At 41.9% G+C, this 15,614-nt stretch overlaps 1 pseudogene; it reads left to right on the forward strand.

Annotated features, from left to right (window-relative positions):
- Positions 1 to 13,772: 13,772 nt before the first annotated feature.
- Positions 13,773 to 15,011, forward strand: LOC143684723 (UV excision repair protein RAD23 homolog B pseudogene; annotated as a pseudogene).
- The last annotated feature ends 603 nt before the right edge of the window (positions 15,012 to 15,614 follow it).

The raw sequence follows: 15,614 nt of genomic DNA on the forward strand, positions 1-15,614 counted from the left end.
AATTTTTCCTTTTTTGTGATAATTATTTTGGAATCACTAGAAAATTACATCAATGAAGTCCCTAACTGACAGAACCCAGGAGAGTAATGAATTCATGAGCTCTCCCTTCTCTGCTCTCTGCTACTGAAGCTTACTTGGTAGAGTCCTTTCCCATCCCCTTCATTAAGTCAAAGGGATAAAAATGATAACTGGTTCTTGGCATAGGAGGTGCTGTGATTTTGACCATGTTCTCTTTCATTCTTCTTGTCTTTGGGAGACATAAGAGAAAATAGCAGAGTTAAGTGACAGCCTCAATTCAGAAACACTTTCTTAAAATAAACATCTGTCATGGTTAGGGACACGTGTCAACTTGGCCAAGTTGTGGTTCCTGTTTATCTGATCGGGCAAGCACTGGCCTGTCTGTTGCAATGAGGACATTTCATAGGATTAGGTCATGATCACATCAGCTGCATCCACAGCTAATTCCATTTACAATCAGCCAAAGGGGACTGTCTTCTGCAATTAGTGATGCTAAACCTAATCATGGGAAGCCTTTTAAGGAGGACTCAGAGGAGACAGGTTCCATTCCTGCTTTGGCTAGTGAGCCTCTCCTGTGGAGTTCATCCAGGCCATCCATAGGAGTTGTCGGATTCGCAGCCTGCCCTGTGGATTTTGGACTCTGCATTCCTGCGGTCACATGAGACACTTTTATAAATTTTATATTTGCAAGTGTTCCCTGTTGATTCTGTTTCTCTAGAGAACCCTAACTAATACATCCTGGTACCAGGAGTGGTTCTTAAGAAACAGAATCTTAAATATGGGTTTTTATGAATGGTTTTCTATGCTAACTGGACTCAGAGACACTAAGGACTCTGATTCCCGTAATCAGAATGACACTCCCAATCCATGGAGTGAGTTGGCAAAGGAGATAGTCAAAATATCATCATTCGATTCCCCTAATGCTTCGCTTGTACGAAGCCAGACTCTGGGGGATAATGTTTTTGGCACCTTTACAGAGTTTTGTAGAAATAAGAGTTACAGAGATGTTGGAAGGGGTGAAAGGGATGGGCTTAAGGCTTTAAACGAGAAGCTTAAGTGCCATCTGAAAGATGTAGACGTTTCTATGTGTATCCTGAAGGAAAATCTTATTTCCTGTAGCCGTAGACTTGAGATCTCTGAAAATCAGACTCAGAATCTTATTGTTAGAGTAGCAACTTTACAACGTAAACTGAAATCTCAGTCTTGAATGGTGTCTGCCGTTAAAGTAAGGGCATTGATTGGAAAGGAGTGGGACTCTGAAAAATGGGATGGTGACATATGCATTGATAGTGATGTTGGGGGCGAGGTTGAAACCCTAGGCCATGCTGAGTCTTCTGTAGATAACCCTGTAATAGTCTGTCCTGAGGACATAGCCACCCCACCTCCAGGCTGCCTTGAGGAATTGGCCACCCAACCTGCTTCTGAAGGGATTAGCCCTAGAGTGATTAATCCTGTTTCACCAGATGAAACTGCAAATGAAGGTCCTGAAGCAAATGGCTTGTAAGATATTTCTAATTCTTTTCCTGACCCACCCCCCACACCCCTCATTTCTTCTAGACGTATAACTAGACTAAAGTCCCAACAGGCCCCTAAAGGTGAGGTACAAAGTATCACACATGAGGAGGTCTGTTATACTCCAAAAGAGCTGTGTGGGTTTTCCAATTTATATAGACAGAAATCAGGGGAATACGTGTGGTAATGGATGTTAAGAGTGTGGGATACTGGTGGGAGGAATATAAGGCTGGAGCAGGCTGAATTTATTGATATGGGCCCACTAAGCAGAGATTCTGCATTCAATGTTATAGCTTGAGCAGTTAGAAAAGGTGTTAACAGCTTGGTTGGGTGGTTGGTTGAAACATGGATCAAAAGGAGGCCAACATTACCTGAGGTTGAAATGCCAGAACTGCCCTGGTATAATGTAGATGAGGGGATCCAGAGGCTTAGAGAGATTGGAATGTTAGAGTGGATTTATCATGCAAAGCTTGCTCTTACAACCCAGGAATGTCCAGAGGATGCACCTTTTACCAGAACAGTGAGAAATAAATTTGTGAGACTAGCACCATCATCCCTAAAGAGCTCTGTGGTTGCACTTCTCTGTAGGTCAGATATTGCTGTTAGAACTGCTGTCACTGAGCTGGAATCCTTAAACACAATGGGGATGACAGGATCCCGAGTCGGCAGAAGCCAGGTGGCAGCACTTAATCACCAAAGACAGGGTAGACACGGCTATTATAATAGACAGCAAACTCAAAGGAGGCATCAAAATTATATGACATGTAGAGATTTGTGGCATTGGCTAGTAAATCATGGGGTACCTAGAAATACAATAGAAGGGCAGTCTACTAAATTCTTGTTGGAGCTGTATAAACAAAAGAGTTCTAGGTCAAGGGAACAGAAGTCTAACCTGAATTATAAAAACACAGATTCAAGGCCCCTTAATCAGTTTCCAGACTTGAAAGAGTTTACAGACACAGAGCCCCTTGAATGAAGGGGAGGCCAGGTTCCTATGGGGGAGAAACCTGCTACACTGCCACAAATTTATACTGTTAATATTCCTCTAAGTCTTCCCCAAGGAGACTGACGACCTTTTACCAGGGTAACTGTGCATTGGGGAAAAGGAAATGATCAGATATTTCTGGGATTATTAGACACTGGTTCAGAAGTGACATTAATTCCAGGGGACCCAAAACGTCACTCTGGACCACCAGTCAGAGTGGGGGCTTATGGGGGCCAGGTGATCAATGGCATTTTAGCTCAGGTTCATCTCACAGTGGATCCAATGGGCCCCCGGACCCATCCTGTAGTTATTTCCCCAGTTCCGGAATGTATAATTGGCATAGACATACTGAGCAACTGGCAGAATCCCCATGTTGGTTCTCTAACTCATGCAGTGAGGGCTATTATGATGGGAAAGGCCAAGTGGAAGCCACTAGAACTGCCCCTACCAAGCAAAATAGTAAATCAGAAGCAATACCGTATTCCTGGAGGGATTGCAGAGATTACTGCCACTCTTAAGGACTTGAAAGATCAGAAGCAATACCGTATTCCTGGAGGGATTGCAGAGATTACTGCCACTCTTAAGGACTTGAAAGATGCAGGGGTGGTGATTCCCACCACATCCCCGTTCAATTCTCCTATTTGGCCTGTGCAGAAAACAGATGGGTCTTGGAGAATGACAGTCGATTATCATAAACTCAGTCAGGTGGTAACTCCAATTGCAGCTGCTGTTCCAGATGTAGTATCATTGTTTGAGCAAATCAATACATCCCCTGGTACCTGGTATGCAGCTATTGATCTGGCAAATGCTTTTTTTGTCAATAGCTATTAGTAAGGACCACCAGAAACAGTTTGCTTTCAGCTGGCAAGGTCAGCAATATACTTTCACTGTCCTACCTCAGGAGTATATCAACTCTCCAGCCCTATGTCATATCTTGTTCGCAGAGACCTTGATCATTTCTGCCTCCCACAAGACATCACACTGGTCCATTATATCGATGATATCATGTGGATTGGACCTAGTGAGCAAGAAGCAGCAACTACTCTAGATTTACTGGTAAGGCATTTGCATGTCAGAGGATGGGAGATAAATCCAACAAAAATACAGGGGCCTTCCACCTCAATAAAATTTCTAGGTGTCCAGTGGTGTGGGGCATGTCAAGATATCCCTTCTAAGGTGAAGGATAAGTTGCTGCATCTGGCCCCTCCCACAACCAAAAAAGAGGCACAACGCCTAGTTGGTCTTTTTGGATTTTGGTGACAACATATTCCTCATTTGGCTGTGCTACTCCGGCCCATTTATCGAGTGACCAGAAAAGCTACTAATTTTGAGTGGGGACCTGAACAAGAGGAGGCTCTGCAACAGGTCCAGGCTGCTATACAAGCTGCTCTGCCACTTGGGCCGTGTGATCCAGCAGATCCAATGGTGCTGGAAGTGTCAGTGGCAAATAGAGATGCTGTCTGGAGCCTTTGGCAGGCCCCTATAGGAGAATCATAACACAGACCCTTAGGATTTTGGAGCAAAGCTTTACCATCTGCTGCAGATAACTACTCTCCTTTTGAGAAACAGCTTTTGGCCTGCTACTGGGCCTTAGTAGAGACTGAACGCTTAACCATGGGCCACCAAGTTACCATGACACCTGAGTTGCCTATCATGAGTTGGGTGTTGTCTGACCCACCAAGCCATAAAGTTGGGCGTGCACAGCAGCACTCTATTGTAAAATGGAAATGGTATATACAAGATAGAGCCAGAGCAGGTCCTGGAGGCACAAGTAAGTTACATGAAGAAGTGGCACAAATGCTCATGGTTTCCACTCCTGCTGCCACATTACCTTCTCTTTCCAAGACCAGAGCTATGGCCTCTTGGGGAGTTCCTTACAGTGAATTGACTGAGGAAGAGAAAACTCGGGCCTGGTTTACAGATGGTTCAGCACGATATGCAGGTACCACCCGAAAGTGGACAGTTGCAGCATTACAACCCCTTTCTGGGGTGTCCTTGAAGGACAGTGGTGAGGGGAAATCCTCCCAGTGGGCAGAACTTCGAGCAGTGCACTTGGTTGTTCATTTTGCTTGGAAGGAAAACTGGCCAGAGGTGTGTTTGTATATTGACTCATGGGCTGTTGCTAATGGTTTGGCTGGATGGTTAAGGACTTGGAAAGACCATAATTAGAAAATTGATGACAAAGATGTCTGGGGAAGAAGTATGTGGATAGACCTTTCTGAGTGGGCTAAAAACATGAAGATATTTGTGTCCCATGTGAATGCACACCAGAGGGTGACTTCAGCAGAGGAATATTTTAATAATCAAGTGGATAAGATGACCCGTTCTGTGGATCCCAGTCAGCCTCTTTCCCCAGCAACTCCTGTCATTGCCCAATGGGCTCATGAACAAAGTGGTCATGGTGGTATGGATGGAGGTAATGCATGGGCTCAGAAACATGGACTTCCACTCACCAAGGCTGACCTGGCTACAGCCACTGCTGAGTGCCCAATCTGCCAGTAGCAGAGACCCACACTCAGGCCCCGATATGGCACCATTCCCCGAGGTGACCAGCCAGGTACATGGTGGCAGGTTGATTACATTGGACCACTCCCTTCATGGTAGGGGCAGCGATTTGTTCTAACTGGAATAGACACATCCTCCAGATATGGGTTTACTTTCCCTGCACGCAATGCTTCTGCCAAAACTACCATCCATGGATTTACAGAATGCCTTATCCATCATCATGGTATTCCACATAGCATTGCTTCGGATCAAGGAACATACTTCACAGCAAACGAAGTGCGGGAATGGGCACGTGCTCATGGAATTCTCTGGTCTTACCATGTTCCCCATCATCCAGAAGCAGCTGGATTGATAGAACGGTGGAATGGCCTTTTGAAAACTCAATTACAGTGCCAACTAGGTGGTAAAACCTTGAAAGGCTGGGGTAATGTTCTCCAGGAAGCTCTGTATGCTCTGAATCAGCGTCCGCTGTATGGTGCTGTTTCTCCCATAGCCAGGATCCATGGGTCCAGGAACCAAGGGATGGAAATGGGTGTGGTACCACTCACTATTACCTCTAGTGATCTACTAGGAAAATTTTTGCTTCCTGTCCCTGCTACCCTGAGTTCTGCTGGTCTGCAGGTTTTAGTTCCAAAATGGGGTGTGCTTCCTCCAGGAGAAACAACAGTGATACCACTGAACTGGAAGTTAAGATTGCCACCTGGTCACTTTGGGCTACTTATGCCTCTGGATCAACAAGCCAAGAAGGGGATTACATTATTGTCTGGGGTAATTGACCCTGACTATCAGAAGGAAATAGGACTGCAACTACATAATGGAGGTAAAGAAGAGTTTTCTTAGAATATAGGAGATCCCCTAGGGTGTCTATTAGTACTACCATGCCCTGTGATTAAAATCAATGGAAAACTGAAACAACACAATCCAGGCAGGACTACTAATGGCTCTGAAACTTCAGGAATGAAGGTTTGGGTCACCCCACCAGGCAAAGAACCACGGCCAGCTGAAGTGCTTGCTGAGGGTAAAGGGAACATGGAACGGGTAGTGGAAGAAGGTAGTGATAAATATGAACTTCGACCACGTGATCAGTTACAGAAAGGAGGACTGTAATGCTGTTTTGTTCATGTTATACTATTTAAGTTGTAAGATATCAAGTTTAAGAATGAATGTTGCCCAAGGATTTGCACCCTATTCTGGAGAGATTTAATGTGTTTCCAGTTATATGCAGGACAGTTGAGTATTGTCAGGTAAAAGAAAAAAATGTGTGCTTATTTGTTTTCATTTGGAAATTAAGTATGGTTTAAGGTGATATATATATAGGTGCCAAGTTGACAAGGGTTGGACTGTCATGGTTAGGTTCATGTGTCAACTTGGCCAAGTTGTGTTACCTGTTTATCTGATTGGGCAAGCACTGGCCTGTCTGTTGCAATGAGGACATTTCATAGGATTAGGTCATGATCACATCAGCTGCATCCACAGCTAATTCCATTTGCAATCAGTCAAAGGGGACTGTCTTCTGCAATTAGTGATGCTAAACCTAATCATGGGAAGCCTTTTAAGGAGGACTCAGAGGAGACAGGTTCCATTCCTGCTTTGGCTAGTGAGCCTCTCCTGTGGAGTTCATCCAGGCCATCTATAGGAGTCGTCGGATTCGCAGCCTGCCCTGTGGATTTTGGACTCTGCATTCCTGTGGTCACGTGAGACACTTTTATAAATTTTTTATTTGTAAGTGTTCCCTGTTGATTCTGTTTCTCTAGAGAATCCTAACTAATACAACATCTGATTCCTTTTTCTCTTTATCCTCCAAAAATGGGATAAGCTATATACAAAAGCTCCCTCATTCCTCCCTAGTAGTAAAGCTATGGACTAGGATGACAGATGTCTTTTTCTCAAATGGAGACAAAAGCCAAGGAAATCTGAATTGAAGTATCTTAGTCCGAGGATCTTTTTTAGTATGAACCACAGAGTAAAAATATCTTAACATTTTTCTTGTGGTAGCTACTATGGTATATTTGGGCTTATTAATGTTCAATTGCCCAAGCAGGTCTGGAAATCTTAGAAACTTAGTTGCTGAAGAATACCAATTACAAAAACTAGAAAACAATAAGATTCTGCTGTGAGCAACATGAAATACCTGTTATCAAACTGAGCTGTAGATCAAGAAAAGCTATTAAGATGTGTGAAATATAAAGAAGCTGCTTGAAGGAATTAAAGAATATCAAGGCAGCTTTGATTTGGGGGGCCACTCTTCTTTAAATAGGAAATTCACAAGAACAGGCCTGGGCAAGCAAATGCAAGAGTCCAGGTATCCCAGCCAACCACAGAACAGAGCCACCCAACCAACCCAGAAGTGATTGCAGACAAAAGAGGAAATCCAGACAAAGCAGCAATCATACAGCTGAGTCCTGCTCAAGTGTCATTGAACTGAATCATGAGCTCTGGTTATTTTAAGCCACTATGATTTTAGGGTAGTCTTTTACACAGCAATAGCTAACTGATACATAGTAGTCCAAAACAGAATATGTTCTTTCCATTTATTCAAATGTCATGTTTGTCAGTAATTTTTTTTCATAAATGTTTTTGCATTTCTTAAGTTTATTTGGATGATTTACATACATGTGTTTTAGTTGATATTATGAGTGGCATTCTTTGTTACCTATTAAAATGCTTTAACTATTACTACTAGAATATCACTGCAACCTCTAAAAACAAAACAAAGAGCTACAATGTCATTTCACTAATATGGTAGCCTCATGCTAACAAATCCAAAGAGAACATTATAGCAAAGCTCAAGCTGTGCTAACTAGTAATGTCTCAAGACTAAGAACTCTTACTAAACCTCACACACTGTATTAAATTAAGCCACATGACATGCCTAAATGTCAGACTGGCATCTTTTAATGCAATAATTTCTCAAAATCTATACATTAAGTAAAGCTGTTTTGTTTTTCTCAGACACAAAATTTCCAATGAAGTTGCAAGCTACATGTTACAAGAGAGAAAAAGCTAAGATGATTGGACTGGGAGTTAACCTGGAACTCAAATGGTAGAATGGACAATAAAAACCAGGGTAAAGGTGAAGTGTCTGTTTCTCAGATTGGGAGTGAGACACCCCAGAAAGAGTCTCACATGTCTCCAAATACAGGCTGTTTATCAACACTCCATATTTATGTCTGGAGCTGGTGGAGGAAATGTTCTAGGAGTTACTGAATAGGTGTGCTCTCATTTTCAACTCATACTATAGAATAAAAATAAGTTGAGTAAAATGGCTTTGGTAAACAAATAGGAAACTACAAATGTTGGAGAGGATGTGGAGAAACTGGGACATTTATGTACTGCTGGTGGGAATGTATAAATGATACAGCTGCTATGGAAGACAGTTTGGCAGTTCCTTAGGAAACTAAATATCAAGTTGCCCGATAACCCAGCAATAGCATTACTTGCTATATACCCAGAAGAGCTGAAAGCAATGACACAAATAGACATTTGCACATCGATGTTCATAGCAGCATCACTCCCAATTGCCAAAAGATAGAAACAATACAAATGCCCATCAACAGATGAGTGGATTAACAAAATGTGGTGTGTGCATACAGTGGAATATTATGCAGTATTAAGATAAAATGATATCCTGAAGCACTTGACAAGATGGATGAACCTTGAGAACATAATGCTGACTGAAATAAGCCAGACACAAAAGGATAGATACTGTATGATTCCACTTTTATGACCATGGTAAAGGTAAAATCAGGGGTTTATAATACAGATTATAGATGATTTAGAGATACAGAGAAGTTAGAAATGGGTGAATGGTTGGCTAATGAAGTTAAACTCAAGTAAGGGAATAAATAGAAGTGAAGGCAGTTCTCTAGTGGGTCTTTAACTATATTGAAAGTGAACAAGATTGAAATGGGTTGTATAGACCCGTGTCTATAGACCACTGATTAACATTAGAAATATAAATTAGTCCTTATAAGAACTACTTCAAAGGTATGATTCATGTACAAAGAGTGTTTAAGTCCAGGGTACAGTGGGAAACTGCTAGTGCTTGTTATGGGCTATGTTTAAGAGGAAAATATCTGCAGTACCATAACAAAAGCAGGGGTAAATAATGGGGGGAGGGACAAGAGTTAAGGAGAGGTTTGGATTTTCTATTTGGTGAGGGTGTGTTTATTGGTTATCTTTCTCTTGGGCACAATGAAATTATCTAAAATTGAGAGTGTTGATGGACTGTGGACTTTGGGCATTATACATCATGCCTAATGAATGCAGGTGGCTGAAGGATTCACTGACTGAGAGTACATTGACGAATGATGGTATATACATATGATGGAATACTGTGCTGCTACCAAAAGGAATGAAGTCATGAGGCATGCAACAATGTGAATGAACCTGTGGGACAATTGGTGAGACAAAATCAGTCAGAAATGAAAGAATGATTATTGTATGATCGCCTTTAGAAAATGCTTATAAGAAAACAGGGGCCTGGTTATAAGCTTATAGCAGACACATTTAGTCCAGAGTGGTAACTATTATTTCTGGATTTTGAGAGGCTGCTTTATATATCTATAACCTGGTATTTAGAGATAAGAATGAAGCTGATCAGGTTAGGATTAAGGTAATTCAGAACACAGGGAGGGGTAAGGAAGACATTGTCGATATTTTAGAACCACACCTACTCTTTGAGACCAAAGGAAGAAAGGTTTATTTTGTTCAGAACATAAATTTTCTGTAGCACATAATCTAACTCAACCTGTCTAGATAGCTCATTTGAACAACTGAAACACAGGGAGCCTGGAATAAGAAAGACATCCTTTAATCCTGTACAGCTTAATGTAATGCCTGGATACATCCTAGAATATATTAAGCAGATAATCAAAAAGCATTGCCAAAATCCCTTGAGGGATGGGAGAAAGATTATGGAACTACTAAACTTTACTATCAGGAAATCCCCTGATACTGTGTCAAACTATAGGGACCCCCAAATCAATAGGCCATGCCCTTGATCTTGAGGCTTATTCTTGTGAAGCTTATGTAGGTAGCAGAGAAGTTTTAGCCTATCTATAGGTATGCCTAAGAGGTACTTCTGAAGGACCTCTTTTTGCTCAAATATAGCTTGATTCTCTCTAAGCTCAACTCTACAAGTGAAATCATTGCCCTCCCCAGTACATGGGACATGACATCCAGGGGTGAAAGTCTCCCTGGCAGGCATGGGAGATGACTCCCAGGGATGATGCTGGCCTTGGCACCATGGATCAACAATTCCATCCTGACTAAAAGGGGGAGAAGAAGTATAACTAATAAAGTATCAGTAGCTGAGAGAATCCAAATAGAGTTGAGAGGCTACTCTGGAGGTCACTTTTAAGCAAACTTCAGTTAGACATTGCTATCTTTGCTACATTGCTTTGGCAAGTCATAACTTGCCAAACCCCATCCAAAACCATTCCAACCAATCCCAAAGAACACCTAGGGAAACATATAAGATTCTACAAAGGTTCCATGCACTAAGGTAACTTCTCAGAAACCAACAACCTCCAGATGGGTTCCTGGACCAGATAACTCCTGAAACCTAGAGGGCCCAGCCTCACCAGAACATCAGCTAGTTCCATCTCCCTACCCCATATTATTGACAGACCCTTCCAACATGAAGAAGTTAGAATGACCATAGCCCAAATACCCCTAAAGAGTGGGATAGAAAGATCAAAGGTTATGGTGGACTGTAGCACAAAAGGCAATATAATATTTGTGGCCACTTAATTTTGAAGTTTGGATACGTGATTAACACAAACTCCAATAGTATTATAACAGTTTTATTAAAAAGAAAGTAAAAGATAATCAGAATTAAGAAATAATTACATACTGGATGGGACAGCACCAACACCCAAAGCAAAATGCTGGGGAATCCCGGAGACAGCATTCTGGGTCCAACTAGGAAAGTTCTGAGCTAAGTATCTTTCTCAGATGAGATTCCATTTTCTATTTCATATCCAGGGGCTTAAATACCATCTTGGGAAAAAGTAGCTAATTACCAAAATGTGCTACATGACTGTCCTCCAGTACTCAACCCCAGGGAAGTTTAGGGTTGAGTCTCAAGTTAAACAACCTTATCAAATGCATTTCCTTCTGGGAGAAGAGCCAATTCTCCAAGAAAGAATGTATTTATACATCTGGCTTAACTGCTGTAGTCACACAGTGACAAATGGCCACAGCAGGGAGATTGAAGATTCTTTTATATATTAACCCTTTATACAGAGAAGGTGGGGTTTAACAAATGAATATGACTACTAAATCATTAAATTGATATCTCTTTTGGTCTTCAGTATCTTAGAGTAGCTAGAAGTAAAAACCTAAAGTTGTGGAATTATAACCTATACCAAACTCTGAAATCTGTTCTACAACTAATTGTTGCACTGTGCTTTGAATTTTACTGCTTTTTTGTATATATGTTATTTTTCACACACAAAAAAAGTTGATTGTTATGATAAAAAAACATTTTTTCCTTCTAGCCTCCTATATTCTGGAACAACTAGAAGGAAAAATCTGGAGGATGATATGGTAGCCCATGACAAACTCTGGGATCTGTCCTGTAACTAGTTGTTGAAGAGTGCCTTGAAAACTATTGTTTTTTTGATTTCTTTGCTTTGAATATATGTTATATTATACAATAAAAAAAGTTAAAAAAATGACTTTGGTATCACTTCAATTAGAGACCTCCATTTTCACAGTACTGATTTATTTGTTTGATGTTTCATAATATTGTAGACTTAAGCAAGAACTGCATAAATCAGATTCAGCCTCTGCACCTAAGAAACTCACTGAGGGAAGAGCCCACCCATGAAATCAGTCACAAAACAAACAATCAAAAAAAACTTTAAAATGACCTGGTATCCCTTAAAACAACATGGTGTTATCATTTACCAATCTGTTTTCAGCCCATACCACTATTGGTCCTAGTAAGTTCTGAAAGTTTAAAGGAGTGAAAAATGACTTTAGACATAAAGTTTGATCCTGGCTTCACAAAATATTGTTTTACTTGAGCAAGTTCCTAACCTTCCAGTTTCACCTCAAGTCCTTATCTATAAAATGAAGATAAAAATACAAACCACACAAGGCTTGTGAAGTCTGCAATTAACTACATCTCTGGACTCACAGACAGCCCCACAGGATAGATCTCTGCAGCATAACACTCTTGAGAAGGCAACCAGTACTTTTCTGGAAAATTCTGGCAGCAGGGGGAAACAAAGCACTCCTAGAAGTTTATTCTCAGAGTATAATGAGAAAATGTGAGAGAAGAAATACACAGTAAAGGAATACTAAGCACAACTGAGGTGACCAGGGTAGAGCCAAGAGAACAATATTTGATGAGTCCTTCATATTCATTGGAGGGTACATTGGCTATATGACCTCAAACATGTAGTTAAGTTGATTAAACTAACAATTACCAGCCATTATAACAACTTGTAGGCATGTTCATCTAATTATTGTATTGCACCCAATGTTCTCTAATTCCGGTACACCCAATAATAGCTCTACAAGTACTTCTTGCAAATCATGACAATGACTCTCAAAGGGGGTTGGAGGGAATCATTGCCAGAAAAGAGCACTCCCCTCAAATGACTATGATACAATAGTGTCCCCCTCACTTTCATTAATTGGAGATGCTCAAACCCAAAATCAGGAAACGAGACATTTCGCACTGACCTGGTATATCTATTTGAAAGTCAGAGAGAGAAACACCCACACAGAGAATCATAGACTTGAGGATTCCAGAAGCTTTCCTTTGAGGAAGTCAGCATGGCATGAATTTTGGTGGTATAACTAATCAATTCCAGAGCTACCTACCTCCTGTCTTTGAAGTCCAGGATACATGCCCTGCTGTTTCAGCTTCTCTACAATCTGTGAGATACTCCCTAAATAGAGGGCATTTGGGTCACTCACAATAAGTACAAATGTTCCCACTAAAACTGTAATTTGCTGTGAATTCCGTGCTTGATATCTAAGGGCAGAGGTCGGGGGACCAAAAGGCAAAAATGTGTTAGTTGGGAATTTCCTGGCAGATGGTCATCTCTCCCGGTGATCACAATGGAAACTTCATAGAATAATATCCAACTTCCTTCATTCCCAATGTGAACAACTTTAAGTAACTTCAGAGATATTTGGGGGACCTTTCAGAGGACTTGACACCAGGAAGTAATGACCTGAGCATGTGAGATCGCCCTTTTTTCCCAAAGGGAATTTTGCAGTCTGTATAAGTTCGATTAACCTGTGAATATTCTTCTCAAGTTGATCTCTTTTAGTTGGTGAGGGCAGACCCGGGGTTGGCAAGTGTTTTTCTGTAAAGGCCAGATAAAAGAATCTAGACTTTGCTGGCTACGGTCAGTCTCAGTCTCTGTGAGACACTCCTTTTTGTTGTTGTTGTTGTGTTGAAAAAATCTTTAAAAATATATAATCGGGGTGGGGGAGGGCACGCGCCTGGGCGAGTCACGACGATGGCTGCGACCACCCGGTGGCGAGCTCGCGTGTTCTCAGCTCATCCACCCCTGAGCCCGCGCCCCTCTGCACACCCAGCGGCTGGCGCTAGGCGCAGGCAGCCAGAGCAAAAGCGAAAAAGGCCGCAGCCATCGCAACCGTGGCGCGGTCCAGGGGCTAGGACTAGGGGCGAGGGCAATCCGCTGGGTGAATGCAACAACCCCCCGCCCCCACCTTCTTTCTCCATAGACTCCGCCCAGAGGCCGGCACCCAGGGCGGCAGCAGGATGCAAGCCACCTTGAAGACCCTACAGCAGCAGACCTTCAAGATGGCATCGACCCCAAGGAGATGGTGAAAGCACTGAAGATGATTGAATCTGAAAAAGGCAAAGATGCCTTTCTGGTAGCAGGCCAAAAATTAATTTATGCAGGCAAAATCCTTAGTGATGATACTGCTCTGGAAGAATATGAAATTGAGGAGGAGAACTTTGTAGTGGTTATGGTGACTAAGCCCAAAGCAGTGACAACACCCACACCAGCTCCAACTCAGCAATCCAATTCTGCCACCACTGCTGCAATTCCTTCCCTCCTCAGGAGCAGCAGAGGCTCAGGCCCCACTCGCTGCCCCTGCTTCTGCTACTACCTACATACCTACTCCCATCACACCAGTTTCCAGGACAATATTTTCTTAACCTGCATCTGTGAGCACTACAAAACAAGAGAAACTTGCAGAAAAGCCTGTAGAGACACCAGTGGCTACCAGCCCAACCTTAACTGATTGTACATCAGGACATTCTTCTCCATCAAACCTTTTTGAAGATGCAACAAATACACTTATGAGAGGTCAGTCTTAGGAGAATAAGGTATATAAGATGTCAATGGGTGGTGAACAAGAGCAAATAATTGTACCCCAAAAGACAGTTTCCACAATCCTCCTGGCAGAGCAGAGGAGTACCTTTTGATGAGAATTCCTGGAGATAAAGGCAGGCTGTGGTAGGTCCCCCTAAGCGTGGTGGGCCCCCTTAAGCAGTATTACAGGTGCTCCTCAATCTTCAGCAAGTGGCTGCAGCAATTACAACCACAACAACTGCAACAGGTTCTAGAAGACATCTGCTTGAATTTTTATGACAACAGCCTCAGTTCCAACAGATGAGACAAATCATTCAATAGAATCCTTCCCTGCTCCCAGCATTGCTACGATAGTTTGATGGAGAGAATCCTCAGTGATTGCAGCAAATTAGTCAACACCAGGAGCATTTTATTCAGATATTAAATGAACCAGTTCAAGAAGCTGGTTGTCAAAGAGGAGGATTGATTGATGAAGGAAATGGAGGAATTACAGATGTGGGAAGCGGTCAGCTGAAATACACCTCAGGAAAAAGAAGCTGTAGAAAGGTTAGTGGCATTAGGATTTCCTGAAGGACTTGTATTACAAGCGTATTTTCCTTGTGAAAAGAATGAGAATTTGACTGCCAGTTTTCTTCTATGGCAAAGCTTTGATGAAGATTGAAAAGGATTTGTTTTAAGTTCACACGTTATACCAGTGCATTACACTAACTGTGTTTACTGGATTGCCTGGGATGATTTGGAATCATAGCCTCAATACTCAGTATTAGGCAGTAGATTGTTGCAAGTGGGGTGGGAGGGATCAAGGATGCAGGACAGGGATAAATACAGTGCATGTCTGCTTTTATTTAGCAGATGCTCTGCAGATCCACACAGTATATAAAATATTATACAATGAAAAATCAGCTTTTGCAGATCTTTATTTCTTCTATAAAAAAGGAGCTAACTTCCTAGGTTTACATTTTTTAGTGTACTAGATCCAGAAATTTAGTGTAATGCCTTGTGGAAGGACCCAATGTCCAGGCCCCTCCCCTCCTCTATTTTGAGAGTAAATCACATAGCCACCTACATGACTGGGACAGATGGTAAAGCTCAAACAATGTAAAACTCCCTTCCCTAATAACCAAATCTCACAAGAGTCTGCTGAAACTCTATTGTAGCCAAATCTCATGAGACTGTTAAACTATATAATATATAAGCCTTTCCCTTGGCATGCTATCCCTTACCCTCTCTTGACTTTGGGGGGAGTGCAGTTTCATCTCTTTACCAGCCACCATTGGGGA

Source organism: Tamandua tetradactyla, chromosome 1, assembly GCF_023851605.1.
Source record: "Tamandua tetradactyla isolate mTamTet1 chromosome 1, mTamTet1.pri, whole genome shotgun sequence".
In the NCBI taxonomy this organism is placed as follows: domain Eukaryota; kingdom Metazoa; phylum Chordata; class Mammalia; order Pilosa; family Myrmecophagidae; genus Tamandua; species Tamandua tetradactyla.